We start from the raw sequence: 16319 nt of genomic DNA on the forward strand, positions 1-16319 counted from the left end.
ATGTATATTTTTTTTAAAAGCTGCTTCATTTGGCAACGCGTCGATTACTTTTTGTCTTCGTAAAAATATAGGGTGGAATGTGCTGGGTCATAGTTTGTCATCGAAGCACATTCTGGGCATAAATCGGTCTAAATTTGCTTCTGTGTGAGCGAAATTCGACCCGTCTCTCAGATTAAGCAAGTTCTAATGAAATGGTGTTTAAAATCCGTAATGGGTGCTTCAACAATAATTGGGCTTTTTGTTAACGTTTATTTTAGCATTTTTCAGCTAATACAATTAACCTCCACGCTAGGGCGGCCAACTCTTTGAAAGTATTTCGCGGGACACTTGCCCACAAGGCGGCGATGACGTCACAAGGTCATTCCCGTTTGGCCCGCCCCTTTTTTAATTTGCATGTTTTAATGGATCCTTTAGAGCCTGCAGGTCGAGCTGTAACCCTCTGACGCCAGGATTAATTGAAATGCAAATGGTTTGTCCTTGGGAGGTGATGGTCACGTTTTCTTACTGCAAACATGACCATCATGACCCAGGAACCAAGCATTAGCATTTGAAGGAAGCCAGGTGTCGAGCATTACAGCTCGACCTGCAGGCTCTAAAGCAGAGCTGCCGCGGAAAGAAAGCAGCAGGCGGCAGCGCCCTGCTGTTTAACTGCACACTTCAATTCACAGAGTGGCTGTGATGGATGCAGGTTGTCCTGACGAAAGTCGGGACAACCTGCATCCCGCACAGCCACTCGGCAAATGGCAGGACGGACTCCGTAATTGCGGGACAATCCCGCAAAATCCGGGACAGTTGGCCACCCTACTCCATGTGGATCACAGCATACCACATTATCAACGTATAACAACAATTCGAAAGCCGACATCTTCCATTGCATCCTCCCGCATAACCTGAACCATCACATCCTCCACCTCACCTAAGGCTAATACATCAATCCTATAACATTTTTATATATTCATAACTTTGCTATCTACTGTGTAGCAAAAACAACAATAGAAAGAAAAAGAAGACCATGGAAGTGGAGGCTCTGCATCGTAGCCATTTGCATTTACGTGTGGGAAGAGTTGCTGGAAATCCCGGCGACTCCGCGCTCTTCCCCGGAGACCGGTAGAAGAGCGTAAAAACCCAGAGTTTCGGGGATAAGCCAGGAGACTAAGCAGGTATGCACTACATATGACATTATATTTTAACCGTTTTTAGGTTGAGCCCATTCGAATAGTGTACACTTACGGAGACATTAAGTCCGAATGGATGTTGACAGCATTCGCCTAGGAATCCCACACTGAGTAAAAGAGCTCTCCAATACAGGGTTATCATTGTCAACTATTTAACCATATCTCTAACCCACATCCACAGTGTTGGCACTTTGGATGCCTTCCAGTATAGCCATCAGCCCTCTAACACAAAATAACCCCATAAAGTAAACTGGCACCTGTATTGTTTTTCTTGCTTGCCACGTTCTCCAACAAGCACATCACTGGAGCAGTCTTCACTGACCATCTAGCAATGTCTGCCAAATATTTAACAACTTCCACCCAAAGGGCCTGCACCCCGTTAATTCCTGTACCATATGGAAATATTTTAAATATGACCTCAACATTTAAAACCCTCTACACTAGCGTCAGTGCTGAATGGGAGCCAGCGTTGTATGAGCTTTATGTAGACCCCTAGTTACAGTTGGTGAGCCAATATCATCATCCTGCTTTCTTCTTGATTTTTTATTCAACCTGTGACTTGCAGCACCTCTTGGGCAACGTTCCTGCAGGATGATGCGCAGCCGCAATAATCCTAGTTTCAGCAAGGTCCAAGACCGCTGTAACAGTCCTAGGTTCATCACAATCCCACACAGCCTTAACAATCTCAAGTTCAGCGAGATTCTGCACAGCTTTAACAATCCTATGTTCAGCACAATCACACCCATCCTTAAAAATCCTAAGATTAGCAAGAATCCACAGAGACTTAACAATCCTAGGTTAGGAAATACCCCACGCAGCCTTTTAATTTTTTTTAAACTTTTGTACAAGAAAACAGACTTTCCCAGAATGTCAAAAACATCATAGAAATTATGTAAATGAGGACGACAGCACTCCCCGGGAGACCCAAATGAAGCAAATCAATATTATTTGTACTAGTAATCCTGCATGTTTCTAAGGAGCTCCTGCACCCTTCTTCTAGCCTGCATTGCTGTGAGTGTTCAAGGGGTTACGTGTTGGAATGGATTTCTAAACTGCTTTGGTGAACAGAAGTTTAGGAGGCCATCCTTGTTAGTGAAACAGGGGACACTTCTGAGAAGATAGCCAGACCAGTTCACGGTAGCTTAGAAAGCAGTCAGGGTTAAGTGTTTGGAGGAGTTGGTGTGAACGAGGTCTTTGGTGAGCACACACAGTGAAACACCAAGAATTACCATTCGACAGAAGTATATGAAAATATTCAATTTATTCGGCCCAAGAATAAGCACAAATGAATAATGAAAAGCAACAGCAACATATCACACAAGCAACACACTATGTAAAAATATATAGTCACTGAAGTCAATACGATAAAGTTGGAAATTCCACCAATACCAGTGAGAGGGGAAAAAGGAAGGCAATCTTTAGAGTGTAGACCATCTTCAGAAATAAAAAAAAGTAACTTTGTAAGTCCAACCCTACGATAAGTGGAGCCTTGTGTTCAGTGTTCCATGCAAGCGTGATAAAGCGCTGGGTCGTGCGTAAAGGGCATAAAGTACTTTTCTAAGGAGCTGGCAAAGTTGGAGACAGGATTCTGAAGGGTGAAATCAGGTTCCAAGAGTCAGGGGCGGATGTGCTGTGATGAACAAAGCTATTCCCAACTTTGCGGAGGCTACCCAAGCCAAAGAGAGGACCACAAGTGATCCTATGTGTGTAAAATGGTATGGATGAACTAGGGGCCACCGGTAAGTGGTTTCACTACTCGCCGCCCTTAGTTCAGTTTTGGTCCAAACTTGGCAGGTCTGGAGGGGGTCGTCAGAGGTTCAATTTTCCACCCTCAGTTCGGCAGGTGCTGTGGGTGCAGATTCTGATCCGGTTTGCAACAGGAGCTGTATCTCCTGATTCGGTTGAAGATCAAAAACAGCTGGTATCGGGGCACAAGAAGAAACACAGGAAAACCGCCTTCAGTGACCGTCACTATGCAACAGTGATGCAGCAGCATCCAGCTCTCGCGGTCTGATGCAACCTTCTCTCTCGTGGCCCAAAGCAGCAATGAAAAAAATGCTTTGCAGTACAAGCTAGGATTCCCCAACGTTTTGAGGCAAAACTAAATGCGGCGATGCCCCTGCACGGGTGGTTTGAGCTGGACAGTCCACTGGATGGCTCGGGAACAATTCTGAACAAGCTCTTTTGCAGGGTAACCAGGAGACGTCAAGAGTAATTATTCCCACCGCTCCATGTTTGAAACACCTGCCCAGGTCTTGTGAGATCGAGCAGAAAGCCAGGCTCTACCGGGACAACAGCAGGCTCACGGTGCCAACCTTCAGCGCGTCTCTGGAAAGTCCTTTGTTCCGCTCAGCTCTTCGGGATACTTGGCTCTGCCCACAGGTCAATTCGGACCGGTTGCGGGTCTGCATTCAGGACCCCACCATATCCACATGCCTGGCGAGAGCTTGCACTCGGCCAGCCAATAAGGTCTGCCCAACTCATGCACGCCAGCAGTGGTCCAATCGGGGCCCACTGTGGCTCTCATGCTCTTGTGCACACCAGACATCCTGTCACGAGTAGTGTGGATTGGAACCAGACTGTCACCGCCCACTTCCTGCGTGCCCACACACGTGATCTGCAGTAGCCCGTGAAAGAAGCGGCTTTCTCTGGCAAGTGCATGCCCAAATAAGGAAGTCCCGGGTCACGAAGACAAGGGGGAAGGCCAACGGACAAAAGGGCCAAAGGAATAGACAAAATACCTCTAGGCACGGCCATGACGGACACTAGCCACAATCATGAGCCAAAGTTATCAAAATTCACAAAAAAGCTTATGCTGCCACCAGTCAATTCCTAGGCAAATTGTCCAGTCGCCAAACAATCCTTAGAGGATGATTAGGATCAGAAAAGACCAGGACCCCCTTGCATGGAACGGTAATGTACTTTGTGAAATTACAAAGTCGTAAGACTGAGGGAAAGTTTTTCAGTACTGACAGCATGAAGGACGTGTACGTTTCCCCGTAACAATGAGCGAAAGCCCAGGGGAGCGTGGCCGAGGGCTGTGCTCCTCTGGCAAAAGTCAGGTCAGGATGCTGAAAACAAAAGCAAAAGGTTTGGGCGGTCCACAAATATCGAGGGAAAGTTGCCTTTAGAAAAATCTTCCCTAACAGTCCCAAACCTATTTTCCCACAGTTTATGGTACCTCTTCTTATTATGCACGCAGTGATGCCTCTCAGGCAGTATCTTGAATGTAAGGCTCTTTTTTGGTTACAGAAAACATCAGTGGTCCTCTTAGTATGTGTATAGCAGTAGCCACCAGTCATCCATCCCTTTCCTTATCAGATATCTCTCAAATGTTCTCCTGGAACACTCATCTAGCCATCAGATGGAAGTTCCATGATATCATCAAGCGGCTTGCTCAGGCAGGGAAGTGCAGGATATAACACATCTCCATCCTGGGTTTTAGTTCTGGTTCAGGACCTGTTGGTAGGGATGTGAGTGGTGGGCGTTGATCAGAGAAAAATGCTGGTAGGATGCTACTCGGAAGTCTGGACAGTGTTCTTACTATGTCCCTCATCATCATACTCTCGCCAAGGGTTCTTGTTTTCCAGAAACCTTCCTCAATGTGTTGCTTCAAATCTTGTACCCCCATTGAACCTAATTTGTGCCTTTGGGTCCACTACCCCCTCTTCTTCACCCCAGATCTTCCACTTCTAGTGAGAATTCTTACACCTCCTTTGTAGCAATACGCTACTGCTTCTCCACACCTTTCTTTACCTCCTCCTGTTCTCCTTTTGATATTCCTTCACTTCCTTCTATCAACTCTTTCATCTCAATATTACACACATTTCCCCTTCACCTCGATCTCTCACCTCTTACTTCCCCTCTCTGATGTTTCTCCACTCGTCCATCTTTCAACACCTCTTCCACCAACTATTTTTCCTGTTCTTTGATTATCCACCTTGCAACAGTGTTTTCTCACACCAGAAGTCTACTTTCCATGACGCAACTATCCGCCTTTTGGCACCTGTGATATAAAAGTGAGGATCCACTGCTTCTCCACTAACACTCCCACCATCTGGGCCTTTCCCTAACTTCCTGGGTCTTACTTCCCCTAACCCTGTGGGTGAATCGGTTCTCAACCTCATTGTCCTTCCTCTCTCCGACCCTCAGTGTCTCAGTCCTCCCAGCCTGCTGGGTCTCTTAATTCCACACCTCCATTGTCTACCCCTCCCCTGATGTCGCCTGTGTCCTCTTTACCCCACTCTTGCAGCCTTCTGATCTCCCCAGGCACTCCAATCTCCTGTCTCCACTTCTTGCTCCTTCTCCAACTCCTCCTATTCACAGCTCCAGCCAGCTCTGAATTAACATTTTTCTTGGCTCCACCAACAAGCCGTTGAGCTTTAACATGACTTTGCCTGCCTTTTAACCTCTTTCTGGTGAAAGGGGACTCTAGTGTGTTAGCTAGGAGCGGGATTGACTGTCTGGCTCCACCCACTAACAGCTTTGGTTTGGGATGTGTGATTGGCTCGCTCATCCCTCCCCTTGGGCAGTCCCTGCCTTCCAGCATCTCTCTGGTGTAAGGGAACTTGTGTGTGTGCAGGGTTGATACAGGGAATTTAGAAGTCCTATTTCTCTGGTCCTAGGTGGGTGTCTAGTTTCTGTTGGACCATAGCTTCAGGAACTGCATCCTCCATCTTTGAGTCCCTAACTCTCTCGCTTCCTTTTAAGGTCACTGGTATAAGGATTGACTGGTGGGTCCTGTAACTGAGGGTGGCTTCCGGTTATGATGCAGAACTTGGGACTGTCAAGACCCTACATCTGGGCGGTACTCTCTGGGTCGGAACTCTGGCCCTGCCCTCTGGGTGGTCTGCCTTTGCCTAGCTGTTCCCACCTCGCATGAGAGCAGATACCTTGTTTAGGAAATGGCTGACTGCAGCCTCAGATATCCTTGTGTAGCTCAGGTGTTTTTCTTGGGAGATTTAGGAACAGTTTCTGTACCCATGTTAGGGGAGTCAGGCGTGCAGGCACTGCCTTCTCACCAATTTTCGATTCCCTTCAAGGGATGGTAGAATTTGTGGTTGCACTGTGTGAGACAGGCATGTTATCAAGCGAGATGAGACAGACAACAGATGTGCAGTTCTAAACAAAACTTTATGAATGATCTGGATGGTGTAACGCCTAACTTGCCCTATACTATAGTGGGATTTTACCTACTTAAGGAAACTAAGGAAAGTCTAGGTCTGTAAATCCAAAAATAAGTCTGTGTCAAAACCTATGCTTGTCCTCACAATTATAATTAAACACGGTGTGGGAATCTTCTCAACAAAATTATAAGTGTTAACAAATAAAAGCTAAGCTACTTTCAGCTTGAGTTCTTCTTGGGTTCCCCATCTCAAGTTCAATACAGTGCTAATAGAGGTTTACTTCAATAGTGTTTTGTCAAGTTCTGAAATTACCTTCTCCAAGTTCGAATGTACCACAATTCACAAAAGAGGGACTCCCTTCCCTAAAACAGCGTTCTCCGATTGATTGACTCTCAGGGTTCCCTGACCCAAAACTTTAACATAACTTGCATTGGTTTAATCTGCTCAAAGTTCAAAAGTAAACACTACGTCCATGTGCCCCACCTTCAGGTGTGCCTCACCAATTGTTTCACAGAGTTTTAAAGCTGGTTCACCATTCAGGGTTTCCTGGTCTAGGCGCAGTTGTCGGACCACACTGTCCACCCATCATAGGTCACGCAACCAGTAACCGTATACATTTCCTTGGCTTGATTCTTAGTGTTTGTAACTTCCGCCTTGGGCTTTCACTTTCCGCACTTGTATTCTTTAAAACACTCTTTTATACCAGTTCTTGGCTTGTCATATACTTGTGACTCTTTCTCACGTTTGCAGTTATAATTGACAGCCTTTCTTTTTTTGCACTTGTAATAATCAAAACAATTCTTCATTCCTTCACATGCCTTTGGTCCTGTTCGTATTGCTTTTTACTTTCAGTGTGCCATTTGATATGTCTATTTGGCTTAAAGTGTTCATTCACCATTCAGCACATCGTAGTTTACTCAAATAGCAGCATTCTTTCAGTTCGGTATTCAATAGATGTAGCATTTACATATGCTTGTGGACCGCTACTTATTTGCGGTCCCTTCCGGGTGCTCCGGTTTTCCCAGTGCCTTCTGACACTTACCGGTTCTTCGAAGCTCCTCCCGGCGGCTCTCCCCAAACGGGAATCAAACCGCCAGTTCACCGGGCACATCTCCATACACACACACCATCGCCTGCTGCCCGCCTTCCAATATGAGGGCCCCCGGTCCAGCCCCTCTTGTAGGTCTACCGGGATCTTTGCCGGCATCTCGACTTTTTGGTCTTGTTTTCTCTCACTCACTCACACATTTTGGGCTCCACCTTTTATACTCTTTATCATTAGCAACCGGCTGCAGGTGAAATGGGTTAGACTCAATTTCCTGACCTTGTATAAGCCTGGTAGTGTCACATGCCTGATCTCCATTACTGTATGCCTCCAAGCCCCTCTTCTTCGTCCCAGTACTAGAGTGGTTTTTGCAATAGCAAGTGTGCACAACTCTTAGCTGCCTCTTCCTCTTCTCAGTATTTGGTGGGAAACTACAGGGAAAAACTGGATAAAATTGACAATATTCCATGAAGACTGAGGGAAGGTAGGCCAGTGTTAGTGAAGGGGGGATACCATTTCTCACCTTCAGGCACTCTCTCCCCAATCCCACACCCCCAGTTGATCCTCCCATGCTTGTCCACTCCAGGGTCAGGATCCAAGAGCAACGGCCTTTCCCTGGCTACCTGCCCAGAGAATCCATGGGGAATGGGAGTGAGAATACCACCCGGTTTCTTACAACTGTGATGTGCCCTTGCTCTCTGCATGTGGCATGGTGGTTGCAACCATGGGCTCCTCCCTGCACTACTCCTAGGTTCTGTCTCGCATCTCTTGTGGCGGCACCCACCCCTCTTGGTGAACCCACTATCTAACAATGCTGTCCAGCAGGTGACTTTGTCACATCCCACACATCCATAAGAATCCAAAGTTCAGCAATTTCCCACACAGCCATAGCAATTCTAGGTTCAGCACATCCTGCATAGCCGTTACAATCCTTGAACAACGTCAGCTTTTGGCTAAATTACACACACACACATTCTAATTTCCTCAGACTTTTTTTCCCGATACCTGGACTCCGGTCCCCGAGGGTGGTCACCCTACAGCACGCTGGGACTATAACGATGATGAAAGGCATTGATGATTTTTATTTATTTATTTGTATTTGAATAGCGCACTTGAAGCCCAGAGGCATCGAGGCGCTGTTACAGGAAATTGTACGTAAGCTTGATTAAATGGTTACATATGACACAAGCGGTCTCTTGTTTGCAGATACATTGGTGATAAAAACAGAAGTGAAAAAGGAATTTCATAGTTAGCAGACATTAGTCAGCATTACAATAGTGTGTCAAAGCGTTTTCAGAAGGGGCTAGCGTTCTCAGAGGGGGCTAGCATCAGGCCACAATACGGCGAGATGTCCAAGGTACACAATCAAACAAAAAGCTTTGTTTTAATAGCTTTGCGGAATGCTAAGTGGGAATCTATCATCCATAGGTGAGTGGGAAGAGCATTTCAGTGTGAAGCGGTCATAGTGGGGAAGCTAGTGCCCCCAGCACGGACTCTTCGAGTCTTGGGAGTGGTGATCATGTTGGTGTAGCCCTTTCTCAAAGGCCTAGCAGAGGAATGCTGATGATGAAATAAATTCCCTGTTCTGGCAGATCCACTATTATTGACAAAACTCACCACCAGAACATCTCAAAGTGCATTTAAAGGGCCTGCTCCCCCACAATAGGATATCACTAGACTAAAGTGGGCCTCTACTTGGGCACTACTGTTCAAGAAGCCCAAGTTCCATCCCCCCTATCATGTTGAACTGGTTGGGTAACGGCCCCACATAGTTGGACTTGGGTCATAACAGGATTTTCAGGGATGCACCAACCAATAACCACCACCCCTCATTTAATGACTGATTACGAAATCATAGAATCTGCTCCTCTTGTCCCGCCGCTGGTTAGTTCCCTGATATGTACTTACCACCAAAGCATAGATTCAGAAGTTCTATGCAATGATCTCTTAACGATATATCCTGAAGGGGCAATGAAGATACAAATGAACACAGATAACTCTACCAACATGATACCTACGGATAACAAGAAAACCACACCGGATTCCCAGCCCGCTGCTAGTTTTAATATGCTGCTTAATATGGAAACGTAGTATGGTGCACCTTCATGTGGACTAAGATATCCCCCGGCCACCTCTGCCCAACACCTCCCAGTCTCTCAAAAGGGCTCTGCTGAACACGTGTCTACTTAGTAAACATGCCAGTGACATTAATGACTATATTGAGGAACGAGCACCCGATATGATGTGCATCACAGAAACTTGGCTGAATGAGTCAAGTGGTCCCAAAATAAGTCTGGAAGTCCCCCTGGGCTGCAGATTTTTTAGCAAAATCCGTGAACAAGGAAATGGAGGTGGCGTGGCTATTATTGCCTGATCCATCCCTCCTCTGTTTGAATTGACCATTGAATGTGCTGGATGCGAAATTGTTCACTTAAAGATCACCCCAACAACAATAGCTGCGCTAACATTGTACTAATCAACTGCCCTCCTGAATCAATGCCAGATTTCAATGAGATTTTAGCCCACCTTTTGGCCCCACTAAACACAGGCCAGCAGCTCTACCACCATGCTGGGAGATTGTCAGATGGTTCAGAAACCAAAAAGATGAGGAAGCTGCAAATTTGGAACGGCTCCTTAGTTCATCAGGTTTCACCATCCACAACACTGAACCCACCGATACAGGAGGTAACATCCTGGATTGGGTGGTTTCCAGCAATATTCTCTTGAGGATCACGGGCACCAAGGCTTGTATCTTGTTCGATCACTCCTTTTGTGGAATATTGCATTACCTATCCAGAAAAAACACAGAAAAGGCACAACCAGCCTAAAAAGATAATCACTAGGAACTTGCATAAGATTAAACCTGGCGACCTACAACAATATCTTGACTCCATTATGAATAAAACCTCAGGTCAAGACACCCCTGAAACTTTGGAAGTCTACAACTTTGTTTTGCTTTCCAAAAAGTGTATGGACAAACCTATATCTTTATTATCACAGTACACTGAATGAAAAACCTCGAACGCAGGTAAGTAAGGATTCACACATACACACTCAGTTAAATGATACGTTAGCTCGTTTATGGCTATTTATTCACAAAAGGCATACATAAATGGATAAACTGCAACAGATGTAAATCCCATAAAGGACAGTAATCTAAAGAAAATACATCACTGTTGGTGCAACTTTAGAGAACATCCTCATCTTGCCAGAAGTGGCCGAACAACCCTGAAAACATCCAGGCATAGAGATCACAGTAGCCAACAGGCCCGGAGCGAAGCATCCCCCCACCAAATGAGGCTTTGTTTGACCCTCTCACAGTCCTGAATTTTAAGCCCTCCGCAAAGGCGGGGTGGCATTTTCTCGAAACGTCTGGCCTGAGTCTCTGCTCGTTGTCAGCTCCCTGTATGCCCCTGGCCGGAGTGACCTACGGTAACCTCAATGAACAGAGCTCTTCCCTTTATCAGGAAAGCAGCAAAAAACAACTCCGTAACTCATCCTCAGCTTTGACAATGTGCATGGCAACCTTATCAGGTACTAGCCTGCACCTGCGGATCCCAGCCTTTTCGTGTCCTTGAATGAGCAATGCAAACCATTCTAAGAAATTAATAAAGTTGAAAACATGTTTTCGAGTGAAATAGTGCCCACAATGCTGAAAAAATGTTTCAAGTTCACAGCAAGTGCAGCTTTCACTGAGGCATGGAGTGGATGTCAGTTATGGCACAGAGCGCACCAGAATGCACTGCTCACCAGCGCCATATTTTAGCTCAAAGTATTACAAACGTCCAGTTAAAATGTCTTAGACAACATAGCCCCTTTGAGACAGAGTGCCTGTAAAGGATAATATATGTGAACCCTGGTTTAGCTTATCGCTCACCAGTCTAAAACAAAAGGAGGCAGGCAGAACATACCTAAAATCAAAACAAACCCCCTGAGAATAAGGCAGCATGGAAATCCTTGCATAAAGATTACAAAAACCAAATCTTCGAAACTAAAAGGGAACTGTTTAACAACCAGATTGAAATGGCAGGAAACCAAACTAAAAAGTTATTTGAAATATATAAAATGCTCGAGATACCACCCCCATAAACACAGCCTTTTGTGCCTTCTGCTGAAGACTGCTGTAAAGTTCAACAAGCTTTTCGAGATAAAATCACATTAGCGCTTGCCAAGATTGTCCTCAGTACAAAAAACATCATCGTGCCAGAAACCGAAACACGGATTGCAAATAAAAACCCAAGCTTTTCATTTAAACAAATAACTAACAAAGAGATGACGAATCTCCTCAAGAACATGCCTACCTCATGTTTGAGTGATGCTATCCCGGCTAAATTTATCCTGAGCAATCCGATACATTTACCCCTTTTTTGGTCTGCTTTGTAAATGCATCCCTCACCTTTAATTCCTTACTTGATTTCCTCAAACAAGTAGTTGTGACCCCTTAGTGAAAAAGCCCAGGCTGAACTCGAGACCTAAGTAATCTACGCCCTAATACCAACACACAACTCCTGTTGAAAATTGTAGACAAAGTAGCCACTATTCAACTCCAAAATTACTTGAAAGGCGCAGGCATTTTCCACTCTAAACAATCAGGCTTCAGAATGCGCCATGGTACTGAAAGCGCCTTGCTGGACCTCCAGAGGCACATGGTGGAAGTTCTGGTAAAAAGCAGAACAGGAATACCGATACTCCTGGATTTTTCAGCCGCTTTCGACTTGCTGGATCATAGATGCCTACTGGACACCTTAGCGACCATTGGCACGTGCTCTCACAAAACTAGATGATGGATTCACACCTTCTTGAACAACAGAGCTTCAAGGGTTTGTTGGGGTGATGCGACTTCTGCACCCGAGTTAATAGGCTGCAGAGTCCCGCAGGGAGCGCGTTTATCCCCAACCATGTTCAACCTTTACATTAGACCCCTGTGTGACCTTCTAACATCAATGGGAATTAATTATACAAACTATGCAGACGACACTCCACTCCTTATGGAGTTCAGTGGTTGTTATAAGACTGATTCTGCCAGACTCGAGCACATCTACCATACCTGTAAAAAACTGGATGTCCAACAGCTGGATGTGCTTAAACAGCAACAAGACTAAGCTGATGATTTTCAGGTCCAAACAAGCAAGAGCTTAACTATGTGCAGAATACCAGGGCGTGATCATCGAAGGGTACCATACAGTATTTGCGGACAAAGTCAAGACCTTAGGGATACATCTGGAGGCATCACTGAGGTCCGAAGCATAAGTGGACGGGGTAATCGCCAACTCACACTACCACCTAAGAGTTCGAAGACCCACCAAAAACGTTGTTACCAAACAATCGTGAAACACTGGTTAGGGCTATTATAATGCCGCACGTATACTGTAATGTGCTTCTGATTGGATCGAACAAAGTCTGTCTGGACAGACTCAAAGTATTACAAAATGAAGCAGTTCGCATCATCTGCAACCTCCCTAAAACTGAACATGTCTCAGCCACAAGAAAGATGCTTCACTGGTTAGCTGTACCAGCCAGAGTAAAATTCAAAGCCCTCTCTGTGGCTCATAAATGTTTATATGGTATGATGCCTGCCTATCTTAAAGAGCATATGAAACTAAACTCTCCATCCAGGCCGCTCCGTTCAAGTTCCTGTGTATTCCTGCAGGTGCCAAAACATAAAAGAACACAAGATTATGGACGTTCGTTTCCAGTCCTCACAGCGCAAGCATTGCATGCTCTCCCCACTGAATTGCGACTGGATGACCACTATCTTCCATTTTGGAAATGGCTAAGAACAGTACTATTTGAATAGCTTGTATCCACCTGTCTCTTCACCTCTGACAGCTTTCTTTTGTGAACTTGTCCTGTTTTGTATAGTCCATGTCTTTATGTGCGCCCTGATGCCTGCAGGCGTTGGCACTATATAAAAATAAATAAATCAAATGCAGGCTGAATGTTAGCTGACAACCGATGGGGCCTACACAAATTATCATCCCTATTCTGGAACAAGACACACTGGAGCTGAGAGGCCACATATTAGTTCCAAAAATCAAGCACGCTCAGACCTCCATTTTAAAAGCCTCGGTGAAGATAATGCCATTCTGGATTTGAGGAACTTAAAATCAATTTGCTGTGCAGTCTAATTTCTTGAATGACTTCCAAGGCATGGCCATAGGCATAGATTGAAATATATACAATCATCTGGGTAGCACGATTGTTCCCGCTAGTGCCACCCAGCCCAGGAAAGTTAATGGAAATCTACATTATCTACCAACTGAAAACACAAGATTGTATACTGCTTGTGATCCCCGTCTATCCCTATTCCAAAATACCTAAGTGGCTCCAGTGTGGCTTTCAGTGGGAGAGCATCCAAATCGGGTGGCTTGAAAATTCCCAATCAGGGACACTGCTGATTTTCTGCTATTCGTTTTAAGCTCTAACATGAGCTCAATCTCACTTAACTGTGTCTAACGTGCTGGAGCACAGTTGCTGGCACGATTGAATATATAAAAATCTTTTCAGCATATGGTGATGTTACATGCAATACACAATCCACATGTGTTCAGTTATTGCCATGCGATTTCCTTAGTGCTCAGCAAAGTCTCCATGGGAAGAGCAAAGAGTAATGTGGCAAAGGCAGCTCTGCCTGGTCTGGCCTCTTTTGTATAGAAAATGCTGAAGGGATTGTGTCGTTGGTCCTAACTTTTGCAAATAATGTACTGTATAACAGTCTGGCCACTTAAGAAAAGTCACTACAAGTGTCATGGAAGTTCAGCCATGTTCTGTTATTCTCCCATTTACTATAAAGGCTAAGCCCTACCACTGTCATCTAAACTAAACATCAAGCGTGCAGAATTGGGAACTTCATCAAGATCTTGGCTTCAATATTCACTGAACTTTTGCCCCAAATCTTGAGGAGGAGCTTCCACAGATCTTTCCGGTATAGAATCAAAAACCTTTTCGACATCAACAGTTGGCTATGGCCTACCTCCTGGGGTCACCCCTCACTGTATCAGAAATTAATAACAAACCTTTAAGATCTATGTTTATGAAACAGGTCGAATCAACAACACTCGATGTCAGACATTTGTGGTCTCAACAATAAGTGGACCAGTGCTTCCCTCCAGAGCTTTGGTATACACATTTAGTAGCTATGGTGCTAAAATATCTATACATTTCAGTCTAAAATGTAATCAACAATTCTTCTCCTCCAGGTTCCTCCCCAAAGCCAAGCCTGAGACAGCCAATTTCAATATGTGCAATTCTGTAGGATAAATAACTCTCATTTTGAGTCCCAGATATCAAAGGCAGCTGTGCATTTTGTAAATAATCCATTGTCTGCTCTGCTTTCTGTTGTACATATAGGGATATCTAATGCTCATAAGATATTGCATTAATCTCCATCTGATCCTGAATCTCCAGTCCCCCTCTAACGTAAAAACATGCATGGGTTTGATTCCTTTCACTATTTACAAACAATGCAAGTGTCCTTCCAACTCTGCCACTTTCACAATGACGTTAAGCTGTGTATACCTGTTTAATCAAATTTGCCCAGTCTTTCCACCGATTCTATCTGACTCCCAGCCTCGACCTTGTCTTCTGTGTGGTCATCTCTTCTCACTATAAGCCCAGTTCCTTGATTCGGACATCATTTGGCAATTCCAGTTCAAGCACTTTCCTAAGCTCTTAAGTGGTTGATATGGAGAAGCCCCTGATGAACAATTGAAGTGCCTCCAAAGTATTCTGATCCCCAGAATGGGGGAATGGGAGGTTTCATCCCTGATCCGAATGCAAAATGTCACATCTCATAGCGAAATGGGCCGCAATCTCCTTGTTGGAGTGGGTGTCCTGACCTCTTTTTTAAATGAGAAGCTAAGCGCAGGGAGTGGTACGAGTGGTTCCCATGTGAGTGTTTGAAGTTAGAAATCATATGTGCCTTTTAAAATGCATATCTATTCTGCAAAAGGTGTTGCGTGCATAGGTGAACAATAGGAGTAGCCTCTCATGCCACAGTGTGCCACTCTTCATACATTAATTAACTAATGTATCTCCCATAATCAACAACATAGCTAGTGTGGCAGTGCCCTGGCGTCTAGTTTTAGCCAATCTGTACATGGGTACGTTAAGCACACAATTATGGTCACACCACTAACCCATTTTGCATTAGAATGCATATGGTTCCTAATCAGTTCAATCATTTTCAGCATAAATGATGCATCCTTTCCATTGGGAGCATTAATAGTAAGCAATAAGATATATTTACCATACAGCATGCCCTTCAATGGACCTCTATGTCCTCAGAGAAGCTTCTCGCTGGCTAGAAAGATATCAAAGAGTCAAGTTACGCCAACATTCGCCAACAGAAGACGTAAATGAAGGATACACTTGACCCCTTCATTTATGATGTACAGACTAGGCCAGATGGACTTCTGTAATAATCCTATGACCACTTTCCATCTTTGAAAATAAGAACCACCTGCTTCTTCTAGGGGCCTTCTTGCCAGTGGGTGGGATTGCCAGATAAAAGAATCTGTGATGCAATGGAAAGGACCATCCTTTGAACCCTGGGTGTCCTACCCTCTGCACATTGCAGTAGGGGAGAGACGACCATCACACAGGAATACATGGCCTCAAACACAAGAAAGGTTTCCTATCTGGTGGGTGTTGTTCATCCATTAGGGATTCCCAGCTCCTCCGTATTTCACTTCCGGGTGAATCTTACTTTATGTGTGCACTTCCAGGTGTTTAGGTAAAAGAACGGGTTGTGGACCACTAGAGGGTGTAGGCATAATGGCGGCCTGATAGGCTCCCGGAGCGACGGTGTGCACTATGAGGATCCCCTCTTGCAGAAGCCACTGCAGCAACAGAGACAGGTGTCCGACGACTCCCCAGGCAGTTGGGCAGTGTCAATGGAGCAATGATCCGCGCCAGGACCCCAGCATGGAACGGGGAGAGTGGCAAGACGCAAGGCCTGGCTGCTGAGGCCAA

General features: G+C 45.1%; 1 protein-coding gene across 6 annotated transcripts in view; it reads right to left on the bottom strand.

The window, feature by feature from the left end:
• STXBP5L (syntaxin binding protein 5L) overlaps window positions 1-16319 on the bottom strand; it is a 3950894-nt gene that overhangs the window by 3477556 nt on the left and 457019 nt on the right. The gene's annotated exons all lie outside the window — the stretch shown is intronic.

The sequence above is a fragment of the Ambystoma mexicanum genome, chromosome 7p (assembly GCF_040938575.1).
Source record: "Ambystoma mexicanum isolate Mex_15411 chromosome 7p, UKY_AmexF1_1, whole genome shotgun sequence".
Lineage (NCBI taxonomy): Eukaryota > Metazoa > Chordata > Amphibia > Caudata > Ambystomatidae > Ambystoma > Ambystoma mexicanum.